The sequence below is a fragment of the Puma concolor genome, chromosome B1 (genome assembly GCF_028749965.1).
Source record: "Puma concolor isolate L17-30 chromosome B1, mPumCon1.1.hap2, whole genome shotgun sequence".
Lineage (NCBI taxonomy): Eukaryota > Metazoa > Chordata > Mammalia > Carnivora > Felidae > Puma > Puma concolor.
This window is the reverse complement of record NC_141670.1, coordinates 17,601,043-17,622,898: the sequence shown is the minus strand read 5'-3', so window position 1 is coordinate 17,622,898 and position 21,856 is coordinate 17,601,043. Positions and strand designations below refer to the sequence as shown.

Sequence of the window (21,856 nt, the reverse complement as noted above, 5' to 3'; positions counted from 1 at the left end):
TCCTCCCCTCACTCTGAGGCTTGGGAAGGGTGTGAGCTGTACAATCAGATGATGATGCCACTAACACAAATCTCTTCAACAGGAGCCTTCAGGTCATTAATCTCCAATAAAGTAATCTATTTAGGACATTGTTGAAACGGCCTTGGGTCACTTTGCATTATGGCATGAGGATCCCCTGAGACGCACCCCACATTAAATTCATGTGGTGGAAGTGGTTTCCCCTTGTCTCTGAGCTTCCCTCCTAACCTCTTCTATTTCTGTAGTGTTGGAGAATCCCACAAATCTCAGTCAGCCAGACTCAGACTGTGCTGGTTCCTCACATGACGGCAGAAAATGGGACAAGAACTCAGAACGTGTGTTGCCTGTGGCTGGAACCATCATCTCATTGTCAACTTTCATCTGCAGTTAGGGCTGCTAAGTGAAAGACGTGAGTTGGCAGGTACCTAATATCTTTCCCCTGCTCCCCTTTTGCACTCAACTCTGTGCCCCGGAGATGGGGCCTTGCAGATGATATCACTGACCTTCCTTGCACTGGCAAGCCCCTTCTTTCTCAGGGTGGCCAAACCTGACTCTTTTCTTCCTGGTTCCTAATAACCCCTCCCTTTCCTCCTCCCTTCAGGCTATATTATATTACAAAGTAATCGTTCTTAAAACACTGATACTGGCATAAAAATAGACCAATGGAACAGAATAGAAAGCTCAGAAATAAACCCAAGCATACAGTGTTAACTTTTTTTTTTTTAAGATTTTACTTTTAAGTCATCTCCATACTTAATGTGGGGCTCGAACCCACAACCCTGAGATCAAGAGTCCTACACTCCACCAACTGAGCCAGCCAGGTGCCCCAGTGTTAACTAATTTCCACCATGGGCACCTAGAATACACAGTGGGTTAAAGAGAGCCTCTTCAATAAATGGTGCTGGGAAAACTAGATATCTACATGCAAAAGATGAAATTAAGCCCCTTACACTGTAAACAAACATCTACTCAAAATGGGTCGAAGACTTAGACAAAATACCTGGGATGGGTAAAACTCCTTGAAGAAAATACGGGGGAACGCTTCTTGACATCGATCTTGGCTATGATTTTTTGGATATGACATGAAAAGCACAAGCAACAAAAGCAAAAATAAACAAAGGCTAGATCAAACTAAAAAGCTTATGGGAGCTGGGGCTCCTGAGTGGCTCAGTCAGTTAAGCAACTGATTCTTGATCACAGCACAGGTCGTGCTCTCATGGTTTGTGGGATCGAGCCCCACGCTGCACTATCAGTGCAGAGCCTGCTTAGGATTCTCTCTCTCCCTCTCTCTGCCCCTCCCCCACTGTGCACTCCCTTCCTCTCTCTAAATAAATTTTTTTTTTTTTTTAAAAGCTTCCGGGGCACCTGGGTGGCTCAGCTGGTTAAGCATCTGACATGTGATTTAAGCTCAGGTCATGATCGCAGAGTTTGAGCCTAGCTCATGTTGGGCTCTGTGCTGACAGTACAATGCCCACTTGGGACTCTCTCTCTCCCTCTCTCTCTTTGCCCCTGTTCCTCTCACTCTCTCTCTCTCTCTCTCTCTCTCTCTCCCTCTCTTTCTCAAAATAAACATAAAAAAATACAAAGCATCTGCACATGAAAGAAAACAAAATGAAAAGGCAACCTACAGAATGGGAGAAAATATTTGTCAGCTATATATCTGGTTAGTGTACAAAATATATAAGGAACTCATACAACTTAATGGAAAGAATAGCAATGATAATAATAATAACATGGTTGAAAACTGGGCAGAAAACACGAATAGACATTTTTCCAAAGAAGACATCCACATGGCCAACAGACACATGAAAAGATGGTCTACATAACTAATCACCAGGGGAATGCAAATCAAAACCACAGCGAGATATCAACTCACACTTGTTAGGATGATCATTATGAAAAAGACAAAAGATAACAAATGTTGGTAAGGATGTGGAGAAAGAGAGGAATCCTTGTGCACTGTTGGTGGGAATGTAAATTGGTATAGTCACTATGGAAAACAGTATGGAGGTTTTCCTCCATAAAAAATTAAAAATAGAACTACCATATGATCCAACAATCTCTCTTCTAGGCATATAGCCAAAGCAAATTAAAACAATACTTCGAAGGGATATGTGCACTCCCACGTTTTTTGCAGCATTATTTGCAATAGCCATGGTATGGAAACAACTTCAGTCTCCATACTGAAGGATAAACGGATAAAGAAATGGTGGTATATATATATATATATATATATATATATATATATATATATATGGAGTGTCATTCAGCCTTTAAAAAGAAGGAGATCCTGCTATGTGCAAAAACATGGATGAGTCTGGAGGACATGAGGCTAAGTGAAATAAGCCAGACACAGAAAGAAAAATACTGCATGATTTCACATACGTGTAGAATCTAGAAAAAGTCAAAAATCATAGAAGCAGAGAGTAGAATGATAGTTACCAGGGGTGGGGAGATGAGGAAAATGGGGAGATACTGGTCAAAGGGTGCAGAGTTTCCGTTATGTGGGATGAATAAATTCTAGCGGTCTGATGTGCACCATGATGATTATAGGCATTAGTATTGTAGAATGGAGATTTGCTCAGAAAGTTGATCTCAGGAGGTACCCTTACCACACACATGCGAAAGGTAATTATGTGAGGAGATGACTATGTTGATTAGTTTGACTCTAGCAATAACTTTACTCCGCGTATGTAGATCAAAGCGTCACGTTGTACCCAAGATACAGTTTTTATTAAAAAAAAAAATAAAAGTTCGACCGCTCTGGGCTTCAGGATGCTGCACTATCTATTGGGATTTCCGTCGGCTGATGGGTCTCCTGCTGGAATCACCTGAACGGTTCATTAAAGCAGATTGCTTAGTCCCCCGCAAGGGTTTTGGATTCAGGGGGTCTTGGGTACAGCCAAACTTGGCATTTCTAACGAGTTCCCAGGTGCTGGTGCTGCTCTGTGTGAGACCACGCTTTGAGAATCACCGCTCTGTACTGACGCCTTTGTTTACAAAGAATATAGGCAAATAGTGTGCAGTAATAGCTGCCAGGAAACCACGCCCAGCGTTGCCAACAGCTGGTTCGAGAGAGGTAATTAATAGGCCCGCTTGTGTCCGTTAGGGTCCCAACTGGAAACAGATGGCACATTTCAGATAGGGTAATTCCCTACAGCCAGTAACTGAATGTGCAAAGCCCTGGGGTTTTGTACCAAAGACCTAAGCATACAGGTAAAAACAAAACAAAACAAAACAAAACAAAACAAAACAAAACACACACACACACACACACACAAACAAACCACCTGAGCTCTGCCCATCTCCACACACACTCATTTCAAACAGCTGACATAAGGCCAAGTTACGAGGTTATATCCGTCTGTCCCCTGGCCAAGAGGCCCAAGTAGGTATCCTAGCTGGCTACTCTGACATGTTTTTTTTTTTTTTCCAGAGAGCACCTGTTCCCGTTGACCTCTTGATCTCACTAATTTATCTTTCCTCAAAGCATGACTCTTAGGTGTCTAGGAAAGCCTTTTGTGATGTGGCAGACTTTTATCTAGGCAGTCCCATCTATCTCCCTTCCTCTGAGCTGGCCCATTTCTCTTCCAACTACTGAACCAGCTAGCCTCACTTCAACACATGTGCCCGGGGTCATTTTATTTCTTTCCGTTCCTGAATTTGAGATTATATCCATTCTTGCTGCCTTCCATGTCTCCAAATACCTGTCAAAAGGTGTTCAACAGACACATCGATCACTTTAGGTCGCCCTAATTACTACGACATTCTCTTCCTGTTGTATCATTTTGGTATTACGTATTTTTAATAATAACATATTAAAAGAAGAACTTACATAAGATATTTTTAAGTTAATAAGCACAGAATGAATACAATAGATGAGGCACCCATTCCCTATCTCAGAACTAGAATATTCCTATGCCGGAATGTATCTCGCTATCCCATCCACCAGCCTTCTCTCCTCAAGTAGCCATGATCCTTTTTAAAAGCAAATAGGCTTGGGGCACCTGGGTGGCGCAGTCGGTTAAGCGTCCGACTTCAGCCAGGTCACAATCTTGTGGTCCGTGAGTTCAAGCCCCGCGTCAGGCTCTGGGCTGATGACTTGGAGCCTGTTTCCGATTCTGTGTCTCCCTCTCTCTCTGCCCCTCCCCCGTTCATGCTCTGTCTCTCTCTGTCCCAAAAATAAATAAAAAAACGTTGAAAAAAAAATTAAAAAAATAAAAGCAAATAGGCTTATACCTTATGCATATTTTCCCGCACAACATATTGTTTCGTTTTGCTGGATTTTGAACAAATTTTCTAGAATTTCTATTTCTTACCCCATATTCTATTCCTAAAAATCATTCATATTGTTACGTGTAACAACAGTACATTTCATTTCCCCTGTGAAAATTTCACAATGTGAAGATGGTGTAATTTATTTTTTCATTCTCTTGTGTGTGTGTGTTTCCAGTTTTTTGTTATTATGAACAAAACTGCTATAAAATTTCAGGGCGCCTGACTAGCTCAGTCAGTGAAGCATGCGACTCTTGATTTTAGGGTCATGAGTTCAAGCCCCATGTGGGATGTAAAGATTACTTAAAAATAAAATCTTAAAAAAAAAACTGCTATAAATTTTCTTATACGTATCACTCGGGTATGTGCCTCTTGGGTGTACTAAGCCTGGTGGAGAATTGCTGGATTTTGAGGGGACATGCAGATTCATCTTCACAATTGTTCTCCCGCATACTTGCATCAGAATAACAGTTGCATCCAACCAGTGCAGTATAAGAGTTCAAGTTGAGCCACCTCTGATATGATCAGGCATCTTAATTTTTGCCAGTATGATTTGTTTTTTTTTTTTTTAATTTTTTTAACGTTCATTTTTTTGAGAGAGAGAGAGAGAGAGAGACAGAGTAGGAGCAGGGGAGGGGCAGAGAGAGAGAGAGGCAGAATCCAAACTAGGCTCTGGTCTCCGAGCTGTCAGCACAGAGCCCGATGCGGGGCTCGAACTCTCAAGCTGTGAGATCATGACCTGAGCCGCAGGCAGGCGCTTAACTGACTGAGCCACCCAGGCGCCCCTTGCCAGTATGATTTGTATATAAGGGTATTACACTGACGACTTCACTTTTATTTCTCTACTAATAAAGGTTTCTCTTCTTATGCACCTCATTCGTTTGTTAGGGCTGCCTTCACCTGTTACCCCGCACTGGGTGGCTTGAAACAACAAAAATGTATTTTCCCACAGTTCTGGAGGCCAGAAGTGGCAAATCAAGGTGTTGGTATGGCTGTGCTCCTTCTGATGGCTCTCGGGAAGAATCCTTCTTTGCATCTCCCAGTTTCTGGTGGTGCCGGGCATTCCTTGGCTCGTGACTACAGAGCCTTTGCCTTCCTGTGACCTTACTGGTCTGGGTGTCTCTCTCCTGAATGTCCTCTAAATCCTCTTGCCATTGGATTTAGGCCCACTCGAATAATCAAGGATGATTGAAATGATCCAGATTCTTAATGTAATCGCATCTGCAAAGACTCCTTTCCCAAAAAGGTCACATTCACAGGTTTTAGGGATTAGGGAGGCACATTTTGGGGGCCACAGTTTACCCCGTGATGTGTACGATCACTATTCATTTCCTCTTCCAAGTTACAGGTTTGTGACTTTTCCCATTATTCTATTGAATCTTTCCTGTTTTTCTGTTGAGTCTTTTTCTTTTTGATACGCAGGACTTCTTTATATTAAAGATATTACATTTTTTGTCAATTATATTTGTTAAATGAACATTCTCCCAGTCCTTGGCCTGCATTTTCAGTTTATTTATTTATGTTTAAGTTTATTTATCTTGAGAGAGAGAGAGAGAGCAAGCAAGTGAGCTGAGGAGGGCTGGGGGGGGGGAGCAGGGAGAGAATCTCAAGCAGGCTCCACGCTGTCAGTACAGAGCTCAACGTGGGGCTACAACCTATGAACCGTGGAATCATGACCTGAGCCGAAGTCAAGAGTCGGATGCTTACCCTACTGAACCACCTAGGCACCCCACATTTTCACTTTTTAAAATGCTGTTGTTTGATAAACAGAGGTTCTTGATTTTTATGTAATCGAATTGCCCAATCTTTTCTTTCGCGATTAGAACATTGTATGGCTTATCTAGCAAATCCTTCCATAGCCCCAAAAAAATTATTGTCTTATATTTTCTTCTAACTATTTTTACAATTGGACTTAGAGCCTTGGGTCTTTAATTCGGCAGTGGGATATTTTTGTGCGTAGTATGAAGTAAGAATCGGATTGTACTTTTCTCCATGGATGGGGATAACCAGTCCCTTTCATCCTGTCTCAGTGTCAGGAGCAGCAGTGGATGTCTTACACTTATGTGACTGCAAGCTTGAGGATATAAGGCACGCGGTGACACGACAGAGGGATTTTAGGTTAAGGACAGAGTCAACATTTAAGTGATATCAGCTTTATTACAGAGCACAATTCAACATATATTATTTAGGAAGAATAAGAACGTCGAGATGAACGTGTATGCTCTACTAACAGCGTGACATGCCTGGCGTCCTACAAGCCTTAACTAGTACGATCTCTTAAGTCTATGCCTAGTTAGGCTTAACTATCATTACAAGTAACTTAGGGCCGTTGTGTTAGCATCTGGGGTGGCATATTTACCAAATGACATCACTAAATAAGGTGGTGCCAAGAACCACTCAGTTATTAAGTCTCTCGCACCCATCAGGTGGATGAGTCAGCCATGCCCCGTGTGGCTAAGGTAACTGTGGGCGCACTTGGTTCATTGCATGCCTGTTCAGTCAATCGTGCAAATTAGCCATCGTGTGAGACAGTCAGTTGAGTCCATAATTTCATGTTCAATAAATTGCACACACACACACAAGAGGAAATCTCTCTGAGGTCTCAAAAAAACCCCAGTTTTATAAAATGCGTGGTTCTTTTTCACACAAGGGAAGACATAATTACTTCCACTCAATCTGTCATTTCTGGACTTCATAAAAAACACAAATCCTCTTTCAGAAGTTCGTAACTGGTAAAGGTGGCATGATCATGATTTTTAAATGTTGCGTTCTTTTTGACTCTGTCTTGGAAAAGTCATTTGTGGGTAGAAACCCTTAGACCCACTCTGTCCAAAATGGTAGCCATTAGCCACCTATGACCGTCTCAATTTAAGTGATTCAAAATTAAATAAAAATTTCAGTTCCTCATTTTGTGCTCACTGCATGTCAAGTGTTCAGTAATACTATACAGGACAACGTGGACTGAGCATTTCCATCCGCACACAAAGTTCTTTGGGGTAGTGGTGTTCTAGATATTATCTTCCAATCTATTTGTATGGCTCCAACGTTCACTTAATCCTTTAAGGTTTACCAAATATTTTCTAATCCACGCTTATTCTGAGTCCTCAGTATGTTATTGGAAGGAAGCCATTATTCCAAATTTTTTATCTATTGCTGAGCAACAAATTCCCCCCAAAATTTAGCAGTTTAAAATAGCAAACATTTATTATCTCACATAGTTTCTGAGGGGCAGGAATCTGGGGGAAGCTTAGCTGGGTGATCTGACTCAGGGTCCCTCATGAGTTTGCAGTCAAGCTGTCTCTGGGGGCTGCATGCATCTGAAGGCTTGACTGGGGCTGGTAGATCTACTTCAGGCTTGGAGTTTCAAATTGGTTGGTTCCAAGTTGGTTGGAACCATGGCTGGTGGAAGAAGCCTTCAGTTCTTCACTATGGGGGTCTTTGGCTTGTCCCAGAGCAAATAATAAAAGAGACAGAAAGAGAGAGAGAGCATACGTGCTTGGTGTTTTTTATAACCTAATCTCAGAAATGACATATCATCACTTTGGGCTTATTCTACTGTCACAGACCCTGGTTGGTAAAATGTGGGAGGAGATTACCCAAAGGTATGAATGTCAGAAGTGAGGATCACTGGGGCCCATCTTAGAGGCCAGCAAATCGCATCACTATTTAAAAAGCTGAGTAACTTGCCAGTGAATGTTAGAGGCAAAACTCACTTAAATTCTCAGACTTCTAACTCCTTTCTCTCTCTTCTACACACTCTGCCTTCACCCATTTGGATTCTGCCTCAATTAAACAGTTTGGCTTTTTTATAAACCAATGACACAGACTAATAATGTTAACCTGCAAACATTACAGCCAAGGTTCAAAAGGTCTTAGAAGCTTGATTAATAACAGTTGTCCCTCTCTTTTTGTTTTTTTTTTTTTTTTTTTTTTCAGGAAAAACAATTACAGGGGAGTAGAAGCAAGCAAAGAAGCCAGCTACTGACAACACTCTTCCCTGGACCAAACTCTCGGCCTCGACCTTGGTGTCTGTCCTTGTTAGGCCTGAATCACCCAGCTGTAGCAAGAATCCTGTCGAGTTGGCTAAGTTACAATCCCCCACCCTGGCTATCTGATCAAATGTCCTTGTCCCGCCATCTCCCAGGTAATATTGGGTCACCTTGGCTGCCTTCAGCAAGAATCCCGTCAGGTCAGTTTGGCCAGAATCCCCTCTCACCCACCTTCCCCTACAAAGATTGCTTTGTTCTTTGTCTCTCATACATCTGCCCACATAGGAGAAGAGGCTTTTTACTCATCGTTGCTTCAAAAAGGGGCAGAGGTAGACTATCTTCCTTCTTAAAGCTGCAAAACAATAAAGCTGACTCAAAGGTAACCTTATCTTCAACCATAGCCCATCTTAATTGGAAAAAAAGTTTTTTGTTTTTGTTTTTGCTTGAATGATTCTATTTCAATGGAGGGCGGAGTGTGGGCAAAGTGGGCCATGGTGAATATAAACCGATTTCACTTTTTGGCTTGGCATGAGATACTCAGAATCGGAAGAACAAATAGATACATATCCCAAACGTCATGCATGTATTGCCAGCGGGCACGGCAGCTGACTGCTTTATCCTCTGGTAATTATTTGAAAGCACGGTTTGGTTAACAATCACTACAGAGTCTAAGAAATTACTTCTGGGAATTCCGTACAGAGATATTGGGAAATATGCTAAAAATGCTTCGGCCCTTGAGAGGAAGGAACAGTAGGAATGAAGGAAAATCTTTTAGTTGAACAAATAAAATTTCCTATCCTTATTTTCATCTTCATTATGGTAGGAGAGCAGGCAGTGTGCGAGACTGAATCATTATGTATCTAAAAACTTCCTTCTAACCATTAAGGAAAAGTTCCACGTACCGTTCTATCTTGTTGTTAGAGTCAGGCCCAATTCCTATTGACCCATGAGTTGAGAGGTACATCTATTTATTTTTTCTTTCAAATAATTCCTACTATATTTGAAAAAGGATTATCTAGCTGTAGGAGATGATGTCAGTTACAAGCACCCCAGATCTGACACAATCCAGCTTAAATAAGATGGAAACTTACGATCTCCTATAAAAAGAAGTCTTGAGTTAAGATGGCCTTCAGAGACAGTTGATTCAATGTCACTGAGAACCCTTATCTGCTTTCCCTGGTTTAGGCCTCATCCTCAGCAAGTAAGAAAACTGTAATAGTCCCAGGCATGACATCCTAATCTGACAATGTCCACAGAGACACATACTGTCTCTTGTGGATCTCTCTTAGGAGGAAGAACATTTTCTTTTTCCAGGAGCCTTCAGGAAACTTTCTCTGACATGTCATTGGCTATAGTTGGCCCATATGCTCATGACAAATGATACAGAATTATCCTTTGGGCTTGGATAGATCATCTTTTAGAGAAAGGTCTTTGGGGGACTATTACAAGTCTCATTTCCGAAATGGGATTCTTTTCATCTCTGTATCATATTAGCTTTGACGACCAAAACAATTCTACCAAGAAAAGGGATGGGATCTTAGTAGTCAAAAAGTATTGGTAGAGGGAATTTCCCGCATAGTCATATGGGAAAGTATAAAAGAAAGAAAGAAAGGAGAATTGGAGAGAGATAGAAACACTAGTGGTTGCAGACCAGGAAAAGTGAAGTGTAAAATGAAACACTGATCATGAAATCCAGTGAGATGGTCCTTGTCAGAATTCATTGAGAACAATTGGTGTGCATTTTTCCTGCTGTTCAGATTAAAGAAGTTAGAAGTCAGACAATGATTTTGAATCAAAATGAGTTTAAGAGTATGTATATCTGCCTAGAAAAATAGGAAAGCCAAACAAATAATGTGTATTACACATATATTCCTAAACACAATCAGTGATGCTCTCATTCTGTGATTAAATGACCCACTTTAAGACAATTCCTTCTCCATACTCGGTGTAGCTGCTACAAAGGAACATCTTCCTCCAGCCATCATTTGATAGATTTTTATTCTCTTAGGTTGCTTCTTTTTTTTTTTCAAAAAAAATTTTTTTAACGTTTATTTATTTTTGAGACAGAGAGAGACAGAGCATGAACGGGGGAGGGGCAGAGAGAGGGAGACACAGAATCGGAAACAGGCTCCAGGCTCTGAGCCATCAGCCCAGAGCCTGACGCAGGGCTTGAACTCACGGACCGCGAGATCAGGACCTGAGCTGAAGTTGGACGCTTAACCGACTGCACCACCCAGGCGCCCCTCTCTTAGGTTGCTTCTTGAACCACAACATTTCTGACAACAGCCACCTTGGTTCATAAAGGGTTCAAATGAGGTACAGGGTATTGGAGTTAGTGCATTATACCGATAAGAGTGTTACCTAATCTACCTAACTTTAGTTTCTCATCTGGAACAAGGTGGTAGGGTATTAATTGCTAATACCTTATAGGATTTTGTAAGAATTACATGAAATGATGCACACAAAGAGGTGGGGCATAATTGGCATCAAATCAAAGTTACTTTTTACTCTTGGTTCTACAAAGCCTCATAGCTGGGATGTAGTGGTAAGGTGAGAAATTGTAAATCGAGAATAATGATACTGTAGTAATTATCAAATTGTATCAAACAATTTGATATAGTTGGTATCTCCCAACTGTCAGGGCACATTTTTGTTTGTTAGAGATTCCTTTATTAAGGAAAGTGAGACTCCCCAAATTCAGTAATAAGCAAATACATTAGATTTTATGTGGCAAAGACAAGACTCAAACCAGATCTCCTGACCTTGAGTGTGATGTTATTTCTACTACCGCTGTTGGAAAAGGGCTTTAACAGATTCTGAATGATTCATTGCTTACTGGTCAAAAAGGTAGGCTTGAGATCATTCAATCACTGAGCTGAGAAAAACATCATAAGAATTACATCTCTCCAGCAAGATCTGTTCCCAAACCAGCTGGGGGTGAAGATCTTATATTTGTCATGACAGAATATCCACAACCAGCCTATTCCACTACGTGTTTATCTCTAAAATGAAGGTTACCTTTTTTTTTTTTTTAACAGTCATCCAGTAGGTGAATTGTAATACCTCCAAATATTTGCCTAATTGGCCATGGCATCTGGAATTTCACCATTAGAATAAAATTTCATCATTAAGATTTAGGTTTAAGAAAGCCCTTGTTATAATGCCCTTGGAAGGGACTAGAAATATTAACATATTCATACCCGTAGTTAACTGCTACTGATTCTTAGATTGAGTAGTTGTCCGCTCTAATGGCCCCCTTGGAGAGTACAAGCAGATCCCGGAGGAGAGCTGTATTTGAATGCAAAGAGTAAAATAATTCCAAAGCTGGGGAAGTGGAGAGGGCGGAAGAGGGTGTTACCTCCAGGAAGTGTAGGCAGAAAGGGAGTGCAGGCGGAGGAGAAAGCAGTGAGCCTTCTCTGGGATACCAGAGGCCAGACTACTTAGAATTATTTAATCTTAGGGCAAGGCCTAAACATGTCTTAGAATTCTTTTCTGCTTTAAATGTAGTGATTTCCCCCTGGGTTTAGTATTCAGCAATGAAAGAAAACAATTAAAAGCCTATGTTAGGCCATGTTAATATTTCTTAATCACCAAACAGATATAACTCCTTAAAATTCGAGTCCTTTATAATGTCACATAGCATATTGTTGGTACTTGATAAATATTTGTGGAATGAGTGAATCTGCTGTGATTCTGGTTGTGTTTTTGTTTTACTTTGCAAGTGACTCAATCTTGGGTGCATGAAAAACTATAATACCTGGTGTAGCTCTCCAAAAACAATAGCAAAGTCCATAACAATGCTGTCCAGTAGAATTCTCTGTCATGACGAAAATATTCTTTAATTGACCCCGAACAACAGGTAGCCACTAGTCACAAGCTGATATTGTGTACTTGAATCGTAGCCAGTGAGACCAAAAATAACTGAATTGTACATAAATGTAAACAGCCACTTGTGGCTAGTGTCTGCTTATGGTATTGGACCATGCAGGTCTGGAGGTTGTTAAAAGTTTTCTCTCCTCTTCCTTTGTTAATTTTTTTTTCAGTTTTTCTTTCTTTCTTTTCCTTTTTCTTTTCTTTCTTTTTTTTTTTTTTTTAGTAATCTCTATACCCAACATAGGGCTCAAACTCACAACCCTGAGATCAAGAGTCACGTGCTCTATGGACTGAGCCAGCCAGGTGCCCCGGTCTGGCACTGTGTTTTTAAAAACAGCTATTTTGATTAATACCATCGATTATAGATAAGTTTCTTTTGTTTATGATTTTTTTTTTTTTTTTTTACATGGGAAAACTTTGATTTACAGGATAACTCTAAAGACTTGTAGAGCACACTGAATTGACTTGCACAGCAGCGTCTGGGAAAAATTGATGTGCCTCATTTATGAGAACTTGTAATATGTGGTCAATTTCTAATTTCAGCTATTGACATAAAAGGAGTAGGCCTGTGTACTTGAAATAGCGAAGCATGAGAAGTCTGTCCTCTGCAGGGACAGGCTGGCCTCCCAAGCCAGTCTTTCTTTTGATCGTCTCCTCCCTCCTCAGGAATCTGGCACCTTCCACTGCCCTCTGGTCTGCTGAGGCCTCTGAGGTCCTTTCCCAAAATTCTCTGTCTCCTAGCTTCTCCCTGCCCTCTCCTCCCTTCTAAATCAAAATGTATCTCGAATCATTTGTGATAACCTCCCTTTATCTCTTCCTAATTTTAGGGATGTGAAAGCTGCCACGCTGCGAAAATAGAGAGGGTAAGAAAACTGCTATTGACTTACTACTGTGTGCTTGCTCGACACTTTAGATGATGCTCAGTGGAAGTGTGGCCCACGTGAATGAATGTTATCTCTGTGGCAAAGAAATGGCATTCAATAAATATTTTTTGAATGAATAAATACACGAATACACTTTTCAGAGCGAAACAGATATTATCCCCTTACCACAGATGAGAAAACTGAAATTTAGACAAGTTACAGGATTTCCTCAAGGCTAAGCATATACAATGCTCCAACATTTAATCTTCCTTCTGTTCAAGTCCTTGCCTCGTTTCCAGGGTCCTCAGGGTTTTTGCTCTTTACCTTTCAAAGAGAAAGACCAGCTAAACAGACAGGCAGATTTACATCAATGGCTGCAAATGTACTGATAGATCCTGCTCCCAGCGTCCTCGCCCTTTTCAGGGTCCTCTTTATTTTAATGACAACCTTCTGTGGACAGTGTCAACTCCCAGAAATGGCACCCTGGGAATTTCAGGCTGTTCAGGATAGATTTTATTTTGGTACATCAGAGGCATTAGGGAAAAAAAAAACAAAAAAACAAAAAAACAAACAAACAAACAAAAAAAACACCCAACCACAACCAACACACGTTCCACAGGAGATATTTTCCAGGAGTCTGGACGCTTACATAAAAACGACACATGCATTTATAAATTAAATTTCAATAGTGTTTGCGCTTATCTTGCTCTACATTACGAGTAGACGACTGATTTGTGTATTGGCCCCTATCCCTGAGGACGATTTGTAAGAAACGTTAAAAATTGGCTCCTCCTCCATCACTTCCCCCACACCCCTCGGAACCTTATACGCTTCGGAGTACCGTGTCAAAACGTAGGCGATGTTGCAAAGGATTTGAAAATTAAAATATGGCTCTGTGATTTTCAATACAAAGACCACAAACAGCGCTAGAGGACAAGAGCTATTTAAAATACATCACATCCAGAAGTTGGAGGGCTACAAAGTACAAGTCGTCCAGGCCAGTCTGCAGAGACTGTCCTCGCTTCCGCCCTGCAAAAACCCGGCAAGCGACACGTCGCGACGAATTTCAGCTGCAGAAGAGGGAGAGCATCACCTGCAGTTCGACGCGTGGGAAACGCTGCGGGAGGGGGCTTGCCCAAAAGGAAAAGCAGAGGGGTGCGCGCCGCGGGGCTCCGGGGCCGTTCCGGTGCTGAGTGCGAGGAACGCCGGCGCTCGGTAGAGCCGGGGAGACGTCGCACGGTGGAGAGGGACACAAGCCTCCGGGAAAAGAGCGCTGCGGCAGCGGAGACCGCTCCGGCCCCTGGCTCGCTCGGTGCTACTGTCGGGGAGGCGGACCCCGCAGGAGAATCCCATCACTCGCGGCGGGGCGGGGGGCGAGGCGGGGCGCTGACGTCACCTCCCCTCCCCCACCTCCTCCAAGAGGGAGGGAGTGGGGAAAGAGGCAGCGATCCGCCGCAGTTCCCGGCCGCAACTCCCAAACTCAGCGGCTTGCTGCCTGGACATGTCCTGACAAACTTGGCTTCTCCTCGGCCCTCTCCGTAGCCCTCGCGCACTCTCATTTCGCCTCCTTTTGGTGTGCAACTTTCCACCCAGGACGGGAGCCTCCGGAGATGTGGCCACCTGGGTCCGGGCAGCGCCGGCGGATCGCGCTCTCGTTGGGGACATGCTGAAGATCCGAGGGAGTCAAAGTTGGTACTTCAGATACGGCTTTTTAACAAATATCCAAATTACGTGGGGATTACGGAGCTACCGAGGACTTTAAAGCCTGCATCCAAGGACTCGGCTGAACTGGTAAGTTCTTTGTTTAGTGCAAGCCTTTTGTATTTAAGTTTAAACGTAAATGAAATTACGTGGGGCTGTTTGGCTCTGAGCTAGTGCAGGGAAGCGTGTGCATCCTACAGGCTCTCTTCTTGGCGAGCTGCACACCCCTCTGGTTGTACATGCCTCGGGAATGAAAGATCAGTCTGCACAGGTTTTGGAATTCATAAAATACGTACATAGCAGTGTTCAAAAGAACTTGAAAAGCTATGCTGTTTGTGCATTATTTTGAATGTAACTTATTATAGAAATGGTGCCCAGGGAGGGCGCAACGGGGGCCGCGTGATCTGCAGTGGCGCAGCGCCCTCTAGTCCGGACACCCGGCAAGGCGCGCGATCCCTGCTGGGTTCCGCGCGGACCGAGAACTTGGACCTGCTGGGCGCTCCTGGGACGTGGGCGTGAGCTCCCAGCCTTCACTTACCACCCATTACGGCCCATTCTCTAATTTCCAAATACTGGCTTGGGTGGACTGGGTAGAAAGGCAGGGCTGGAGGAAAGCGTTTTTGTTTTCAGGAACCGTCCGTCCCCTATTCCCCTTATTTCCAAAAGCCTTTGGGGACAAGGTTAGGGAGGGACGACTATTGAAAGGACGAACTTAGAGCTTCAACTACATTACTCTTTCTTGTGAGGGTAATTCGATGGTAGCAAAGAGCCATCTCTATTTCGTTTCGTTTAGGCTAAAGGATCAGGAAAACGTGTCGTCGCGAGTCTGGAATCTCCATCTCTGGCTCTCGGCTGTTCCTGTGGCGAAAAAGTGCAACTTCTTCAGGCAATTAGGTTTCGCAGTGAGCCTGGAAAATCGGGATTCCCAAACAGATGTTTTAGCTCTAATAGGCGTTTTTATTTATTAATGAATGGTAATTTTGTTCAGGAATTCTTTCGTGGCGTTTATAGCATCTTGTGATTTTATGTTACGGGATGGTGTCTTTTTACTTTTCAGTGTTCTTCCTTGTCCTCCAACTCTACCTCACTCCCCCAGCACACTGTTGGCGTTCTTGCGTGACTGTGATTTCTTGAGAGTTAGAATTCGGCAAGGGGTGCATACCGATAGAGCTTGGAGATCAGGTCGTCTATTTTCGAGGTGTTCCAAGTATAAAATTGACCTGTAACTCCAGGAGCACTTTGCGCATTTATGACGATGGCCAAGCGTTTGGATGATGGTGTTTGCTGGGTGTGTGAATGAATATGTGTGTATTCTAAATACCGCGCAGGGAGTACACCAGATACTCTTAGTGCTGCGAATCAGTACATTCATTCTGCAGGCGTTATTTTTCCTTCTCAGCCATAACCTGCTAGACACCTTCATTTTTTCAAACGCCTTCTTTAATATGGTTTAGGAAGAGACTGCATTAACTTTGAACCAAGGAATGTCTCTCTTTAAGCCTAGACACCCTCGCTCGCATGTGCTTCGCAGCTCTGCCTGAAGTCCCCACCACCGGTTCCGGGGAAGTCGGATCTCTTTGTCCTCACAGTGTTAAACGTTCCGAGTCCCACAAACTTTCCGAGATCATGTCCGCCCTCTTTTGTGGGCCATTTTCCAATGCCCGGGACCACTCCGGGCTTCGGCTGAGTCTCAGCCGTGCGGAGCCCGCGTCTGGAGACTGCCCGGGCCGAGGATGGTCTCACAGCCCCAGGACCGGGACTGCGCGCTCGGGCGTGGGGCGGGGGGCGGGCTTCCCCGAGTGGGGCAGCTAGACGCTCGGGGGCTTCCCCTTGTCCCTAGGGAACTTGTAGTTTAGCATTAGACTGGGTTCACACTTTGTGCCGCTGACTTGCCGGCTGGGAAAGCGCACGAGGCGGCAGAGCAGCCTTTTGTCCCGCAGACGTGGGAGTCGGGGGTGTCCGCCGGAAGAGGCCGGCGTTGGGGTTCGTAACCAGGGTTGGGGAGGTTATGGGATTTAACCAGCTTTGCATAAAGAGGTGGCAGAGGAAGCGCTTTCATTTTCCCTGGATCTTCGTGCACACTGAAGAAGGAAGTAGATCCGATCTAACTGCATTCCTTTTGAGACCTTTTGGAAGATTTTATTCCACCGAGCAATTGCAGACCCAGAACCGAGGCTTTCAAATGCAGATTTAAGAATTCCCTGAAGGTGCTAGGCAATCTAAAGGGAGACGGGGGAAGCTCACTTTTTTTTTTTTTTTTTTTAAGCTAAACTGTTTCCCCTTTCCTAGCAGGAAACATTCCATATTAATTCCCTGCACAGATCTGTGTGCTAGCCGTAACCAACATCCGCACTAGAGCAAGCCGCACACTGTTCCTCGGAGTGTCGCAAGATCACCCTGGGCACTCGCTCGTCTCCTCGGAAGGAGCTGGCGGCTCTGGCGGCAAGGGATCACTGACCCGTGGCGGGGCGTTGTTGCCCGGGACCCGCAAGCTCACAGTCTGGCCGCCAGGGAAAGTCAGATCGAGTTTCCGCGCGGGAGAAACGAGCGCCGGCGCTCGCAGGCGTGGCTGCGGGCGGAGGGATATATTCCGCGCCCAGCGCGTGAGGCGCCGGTGCTTAGCCCGGCGGCTGCGGAGTGGGGCGCGCGGGCGGCGAGCAGTGGCCTCCGAGCGGGGCGCACGGAGAGGGAGGCAGGGCCGCCGACATCATGCGGACCCGTGGGCCCAGTGAGGCCCCCGGAGGACCTGGCCCCCGCTCGGGCGCGCGCTGAGGCGGCGAGGCGCGCGTCCCCGAGAGCGCCGCTGCCACTTGGGGCCAACTTTGCTGTAAGTTTGCTAGAAACGAAGCTGGAGCTCCGGGGCGTGTGGGCAAGGGGCGCAGCGCCGCGCCGCGTTTGCCCGTGCGCGGCCGGGCCGGAGCCGTCTGCGCTCGGTAGGCATGCAACTTGCTGCTTCTGGGGGGCGGACTTTTCGGCTCTTTGGGTGCTTTCCCCGCACCGTCCGGCCCAGGAGCGCGCTCCTGCCGGTGCTATGGGACAAGGGATGAAAGCAAGCCCGGCTGGAAGGTTGGTAGTGCCGTGGCGCCTGCCCACTTGGAAGGTTCAGGACCCGCTCAGGATTAGGCGGCCGGCGGAGGATGCGGGGGCGGAGAGGTGGGAGGGGGACAGTTTGCAACGTGAACCGAATGGTAATTGCCGAGCCGAGTGCCGCCGCGCGCGGGCTGCCGGCTGCGGCGGCGGCCGGGGCTGCACGGGTCTGGTCCTGGAGCCATTGCTGGAAATCAGAGCGGCGGCCGCGGCGCGGGGCTACCGGGCGGCCGGAGGGCGAGGCGAGGACTTCCGCTGCGCCCCGGAGCTCGGAAACTTCGCCGCCGCGCTCCGCTCCCCTTCCCCGGTAATTCTCGAGCCCGCTAATGACTTAACCGATCTCGCCCTAGGTTAATTCTTCCAATTTATGAGAGTCCCAGCGTTGGGGAGATGAAAGGCGAGGCCAGTAGCCAAGGAGATGGGATCTTTGAAATGGAGTCGCAGTTTCTCTTAGATGTTTTGTGCCCCGAGGGAGCGCTGCTCTGAGGGTTAAGTACTAACTGGTTGAATGTAGGTAGACGAGGTGCGATTGATAAATTGCGGGGCTAAACATTTGCAAAATGTGCTGTTTATTAGTTTGTTTTTTTTTTCCCCTGGAGGAGAAACTTGTAAGGTCTTTTTTTTTTTTTTTTTTTAAAGAGGGATCCTCATTCTTCAGTGCTTTTTCTTACTTAGAGTGCTTTCTTCCAGGAAGCTAACTTTGTGTTGTTTCTTTGAGATTTTTTTGTTCCCATTGATGTGAATTGCAGAGCTTTGAAAACAAGGACACAATTGTATGCTTTAGAAGAGTAAACTCAAATATTTTTTATGCATTTAAGTTTTTTGTGGGGGGGGCATGTGTTTGAACTACAGTTTCATTAAGTGGCTTTTGTTAACTCTGTGCTTGGTAAATTTTCTTTTCTTTTCTTTTCTTTTCTTTTCTTTTCTTTTCTTTTCTTTTCTTTCTTTCCTGGATATTTACACTGACTCTTAAAATTGGGAAACATTTAAAAGGCAGATGATCTTCATTTATTTGTCTTTTAGAAAGGCAGCCTCTTGAGGCTTTGTGGGTTGCGACATATCGGGTTCAGTAGTTGATCTCTGCACGTGTTAAAACTAGGTTTTAGTGATATTTTCCCGTGCCATTCTTGGAGATGTAGTGGTTAACCCAACATATCCAGTTGATAGTTATTCATGAAAATGTGTTTTTTCTGCAGTTATATGGGTCAGTTTTGGCTTTATCTTTTGAGTTTTAAAAGGACAGCTTTGGTTCCACAGTTGGAATTAATTGTCTCACTGTCATCATTAAACTTCAAGATGGATTTAAAAATACTTAAAACACTACATAATTTTTAAAAAACAATTGATCTAACTCTAAGTTAAGCCAAACATGGCATTTAACAGGTTCAGTGTTAAGGTTTGATTTGAATAAAGTGTGCATTCGTGTACCCATTTCTTGAAAAAGAATGTCTTAAATGAGCCAAATTCTTTGTCACTCTGAAAGGAAGGTAGATTGTTAGAGGACTTAATAAAAGCATTTAGGCCACCTGTATTTTACTTGTATCTTTTAATTAGTCACTAGAAGTTACCCCCAGTGAGTTCTCATCATGTTAATAGATCATTTAATCCACGTTGTGGACAAGTGCCAAGATGGGAATCTGAAAATTACGTGCAGACTAACAACTGTGTTGGTTTACCAGCAACCCTGCCCCTCTCGTGTATCTTTAGACTTAGTTCATGAGCCACCTTGGAAGCAGTTATTTCTTTGAATGTTAGAGGTGAAAGGGATCTTACAGATTATTTAACCTCCCTTATCAAGTCTACCACCACCTGCTTTCCACCCAAGTTTGGCTGATTTTACGTAGACTGAGTAAACTGAATCAAATTAGTGCATTATTGTTGCATTAAATGTTGTCTCAGTGGCCTAATTTGTGGCCTAAAGGACCTGATTTAATAGCAGGAAGCCATAAGGCTAGGTGTCTGTTTAATCTTTTACGAGTGGGAAATTGCAGTAGGTAAGCTTTCTTTTGACCAAATTATATAGACGATCACGCCAAACTATTTTTTTTGTCTCACTTAATTGGTCAATTTGCAAGTGTTAGTTTATCCTTAGGCACTGGAAAGACGTTTTTGAAATCAGTGATTCAGGTAATTCATTTAAGATCCGAGAGTTGTCATTTTCTCTGCTGACTTTAAAACGTATTCAGTCAGATGACGAATCTGTATATTTCATGTTTTAAAGTTTTTAGAAACTTAAACTTAACCTTTAGGTCCCAGATTTAAATATATTGCCAAAATTCTTAATTCCAAAGGTTTATTATATGTGTGGAGATGAACCTGTAGTCTTTTTACAAACTATTTAGGAAAACCAAGTGGCATTTAATCCTTCGTAGAATATCCAAGCATAGAGCTTCAAAATAAGGTCTGCATCACAGAAACTGATCTGGCATCTCTTCCAGCCAATTTGGAAGCATTTTGAGGTGGGTGGTGACCCTGTTGCTCAGCTGCTAGAAATCAGAGCCATCTGCACTGTTGTTACTGGCCTGGTGGTTGCACCTGGATTTTCTGTTAATTTCAGAAGAATGGATGTGTATCTTCCCGTGTTACCCCTCCTCTCCTAGAGTCCTGCCTTCCATTCTCCACCCTCAGCCATCTGTCCATTCATGAACTCAGCGCCTATGGGTCTCCTCTTTGCCAGACATTGGGCTGGACACAGGATACAGGGTGAGCAAATCGCATTGCCTTCCCTCAGGGAGCTTACAGCGCAGAGTGGCAGGAGGACAAAAAATAGTTATATCCAGTGTGATAAGAGCAGGGGAGTTCATCCTAGCACTTCATTGAGCTGGGCATGGCAGGTAGGTGGATATTAGGTAGGATAGGGTGAGTTCTGAGGGAAGAGTGAATCAGGAGGGAATAATTTAAGGAGAGGAAATGACACATATAAAGCAAATTGTAGAAACCTTAGTTATGACATGATTTGCGGTATGCTGAGAGCATACCATGTTATCTTTAGGAAAAGGGTTGGTTGATTTATCATCAATGCCTGTTTAATCCTGTTTTCCCATGACTTGCAGCTTGTTTTTTTCCTTTGTGCAAGTAGAACATAGAATGTCTATGATCTGGACGTACGTTGGGTTATAGACGGGGAGGACAGGTTTTTATGGGGCAGGTGTTAAGAAGTGGTGGAAAGAAAGAAATGTAGAAAAGTGAGAAAATAACTAGTATGTGAGGAATGAAGGGCAGGAAGACCAATGTTGAGGTTACCTTTTAAGAAGGCAAGGGATAGAGATCTTACAGGGTTAGAGGCCTCACCACTAGGTGGTGTCACCTGCTCTGGACAGCTTGGTGGTTTCCAGCCTGTGGAAAGTCCACCTTTTTGGCTTGAAATAGTACTATTGGGAGATCCAATTAGGAAGCAGGTGGAGGTCCTTAGTCTTTAAAGGCTAAGAAGAATATACTTAATCAGCAGGCTAAGGGGAAACACGGAATATTTTCAAACTAGGGACTAATATTGCAAAGAAGTTTTAATGAGATTAATTTGACTGTGGTAGATGGGCTAAATTGGGGGGGGGATGGTAAGAACACAGGAATACTGCTTTGAAAGCTATGAGATCCTGTGCCTGAGTAAATACAGATAGGAACTAGGTGACAAATGGAAAGGGGACAGTTTTCAGAAATTGAGAGTAAAAAATTGTCCACAGTCTCAATAACTTTAGATACGGAGGTTTGGTAGTTAGAAATAAAAGATCGGTGTCTGTGCAAGTGTGAGAGAGAGGAAAGTGGTGGGGGAAGGGTGGGGAGGAGAGAAGTGTCTCTCTGGAGGGCAGGAGGCTATGAAGATTTTAGTACAGTTTTTCAAATAAAGAGATGGAATCCAAGCATTAGGTAACTTCCATGAATTCACACAATTGATTTAGGGAGAAAGCCAAGGCTAGATCACAGGTTTTATGCCTGCCAGCCCCTTCTTTCTTAATCGATTTCTTAGGTTGCAAGCCTGAGTGATTTGGAAAGTGGAGAAACTGTTCCGTTGCTGGAGAGGTGCAGTAGGATAGTAGAGTGGAATGGCTGGCA

General features: G+C 44.0%; 1 protein-coding gene and 1 long non-coding RNA gene across 9 annotated transcripts in view; both read left to right on the top strand.

Moving 5' to 3' along the window:
• The first annotated feature begins 267 nt into the window (after positions 1-267).
• On the top strand, positions 268-8,682 carry LOC147581491 (uncharacterized). Its single transcript, XR_015249677.1, has 2 exons — positions 268-427; positions 8,230-8,682. It is a non-coding gene; the product is annotated as an uncharacterized LOC147581491 (long non-coding RNA).
• Positions 8,683-14,187: 5,505 nt separating this feature from the next.
• FAT1 (FAT atypical cadherin 1) overlaps positions 14,188-21,856 on the top strand; it is a 135,541-nt gene continuing 127,872 nt past the window's right edge. For 3 of the 8 annotated variants that reach the window (XR_015249970.1, XM_086703274.1, XM_086703275.1), the window contains exon 1: positions 14,188-14,809. The gene's annotated coding sequence lies outside the window, so the exon portion shown is untranslated. Of the gene's footprint in view, positions 14,810-15,512; positions 15,694-17,304; positions 17,547-21,856 lie in introns of those variants that run through there. The other 5 variants (XM_086703271.1, XM_086703269.1, XM_086703272.1 and 2 more) reach the window with 5 other exon arrangements.